Source organism: Apis dorsata, unplaced genomic scaffold (assembly GCF_000469605.1).
Source record: "Apis dorsata unplaced genomic scaffold, Apis dorsata 1.3 scaffold_882, whole genome shotgun sequence".
NCBI lineage: Eukaryota > Metazoa > Arthropoda > Insecta > Hymenoptera > Apidae > Apis > Apis dorsata.
Genome location: NW_006263998.1, coordinates 92,147 through 94,516, shown reverse-complemented (window position 1 = coordinate 94,516; position 2,370 = coordinate 92,147). Strand labels below are relative to the sequence as shown.

At 49.2% G+C, this 2,370-nt stretch overlaps 1 protein-coding gene across 1 annotated transcript in view; it reads right to left on the bottom strand.

The window, feature by feature from the left end:
* LOC102670914 overlaps positions 1-2,370 on the bottom strand; it is a gene marked incomplete at its 3' end in the record, with an annotated part of 15,164 nt that overhangs the window by 3,385 nt on the left and 9,409 nt on the right. The gene's annotated exons all lie outside the window — the stretch shown is intronic.

Here is a 2,370-nt window from a genome sequence, read left to right as displayed (position 1 = left end):
GCTTCTGCCGAGAGTTCGCCCGCCACGGCCGTTCTTTTCTCCCGTTAAAAAGGTTAGGTCGCGAGATCGATAATTTGCGTACGCGAAGGGGAGAAGAGAGAGAGAGAGAGAGTATGTCTCTCGTTAGAGATCAATCGCGCGAACGAACGACGTTTCTTCCTTCCATTCTTCCTTCGACCTCCTCGCGGAGATGGAGAGGAGAGGAGAGGATACGAACGAAAGAGGAAGCGCGTAACGAAGGGGGGAGGGGAAGGATGATATTTGAAAATCGGCGCGGAGCGCGATTGCACAGCGTCGCGACGTCTGCACGGGAATATCAGGGGCTCGGTATGGTGCATCTTCGTCAAGAAGGGCTTAACCACCCTTTGTCACGCTGGCATTTCAGGGGTTGGGGCGCAGACTTTATTGTGTTCCGCACGAGCCTGTACACTCGTGTCAGGCATTTTTCCCTTTTTGTTTTTTCTCTTTGCCCTTCGATGATTATCGCCGGATAAAGGATCGTGATATTTAGCGAGATACCATAGATAGCGATACCAGATTCCGCGTTCCGCCTCTTTCCTTCGTGCGTAACCCGTTGATATTTCCTCGATTGTTCTACCCACGTCATCCTTTTTTACTTTCGATCAGCTTCGCTATTAGCGTTATTCAGAGGAAAAGAGGAATTATTATTAATACGCGTTTGAACTTTTTCGATCGATACACATAGATTTCTCTTCCTTCGAAAAAACAGGAAACATTCCTGTATTTCGATAAATGCACGCTTTCGTTCGATCCCTTATATTTATAATTCCCTTGCGAAAAACTTTCACTCGAACCTTCCTCGCGGAAAATCATCTCTTGACACTGGCGGGAGGATGCCAAGGCAAGGGGACGGGTGGCAATGAGGCGAGGGCCTCGAGAGATGAAAGTTTTTCAAAGTTTTCGCGGTGACAAGGGGCAAAGGAAGGGAGAGGAAGAGGAAGAAGAAGAGAAGGAAGAAAAGAGAGCGGTATCCCACGGTGTGGCCTTTTTCATCGCTCGGCAAGAAGAAAAGCGGCGAGAAGTGGTAACGGGAAACGTGCACGGCACGTACACAGGTTCCGAGGCTGTGGCACACGGTCGATATCTCGAAGTACCTACTTTCAGCCGCTGGTCTTTCTCTCTGTACCTCACCCTCTCGACTCACCCTCGCTCATCCCTGTCCTCTCCACGAATTTCTCCTCCCCCCTTCGCGTTCAATCACGCCCGTATTCTTTCTCCGTTCCTTTCTACCCCTCCCCTCCTCCCCCGTTTAATATTCGCGTTCCTTTTTTTTCTTTTTTTCATCGGGTCAAACCCGATCGTTAAAATCTATCCGTTCCGATCGGTTTCTCTTTTCCAATTGCAACGCGTGTATTTCTCAAACTTGATATCCTTCCTTATTTTAACCGCGTACAATTTTAGCCCGCACTGTCGTCGATCCACGAGAATGGATCCGTTTAATCGTTATTTTCGGTGGCGGATCGTTCGTGTTCTTTTGCAGGGACAACGGTATGCGCAGTCACGTTCACGGGGCCCGTAATACTACTGTCCCGTCTAGACCAAGCTTCGTTTCCAACCTGTGTTAATTCAATTGCGACCAGCGGTAATTCGAGAAGGTATCGGTTTGCAACGTGCGTATATATACGTACGTCGTATACGCGTCATACTTCACCACCGTTCGATCGATATTAATAAATTATAAATCGCGGCTCGAAACTAGTTCGCGCCATTATCTCGGCTCGATCGATACTCTCTCTCTGTTTTTCTCTTTCCCTCGAGATGCGAGGGAGGAAAATTAATTTATCGATCGGACTCGAGTTATCGTACACGCTTTGTGCTCTTCTCTCGGCCGTGTCTCGTTCGTTTGTCCATTGTCTCCATCCTCTCTTCGATTCTCTCTTTTCACGGGTCCCGCGAGGATCGTTGTTGCCACGAGGAAAGCCAAGCCGAGCTAAGCCGAAGGTATCCTCTTTCTTTAGCTTTAGCTCGACGTCCATTTGCCGAAAGAAAAAGAGAGAAAAGACAGGGGAAAATAAAAAAGAAAAAAAGGTGTCGTCGCGTTCCAGGGTTAATGCACGTCTCGCATCCCCAGCCTCGATAAACCGCACGGCGTAAACCGTCCCTTCTCGAAATACGTTCGCGCTCCACTTCCTCGATTCTTTTCCCGAGAATGATTTCCATTCGTTCGTTGGCCGCAACCTCGTCGGTCGGTTAGTTGCTTGCTCCGGCATGGGGTAGTAGGTGGTGTACGTGCGCGAGTGCATAACTCGGTGCCGCGTATAATGCACACGCTAGACGCGCAAGACGCTTCATAGGCAGCCTACAGCTAACGAAGTGCGTCGTAAATAGACACGCAGACGAAAGCTTCCA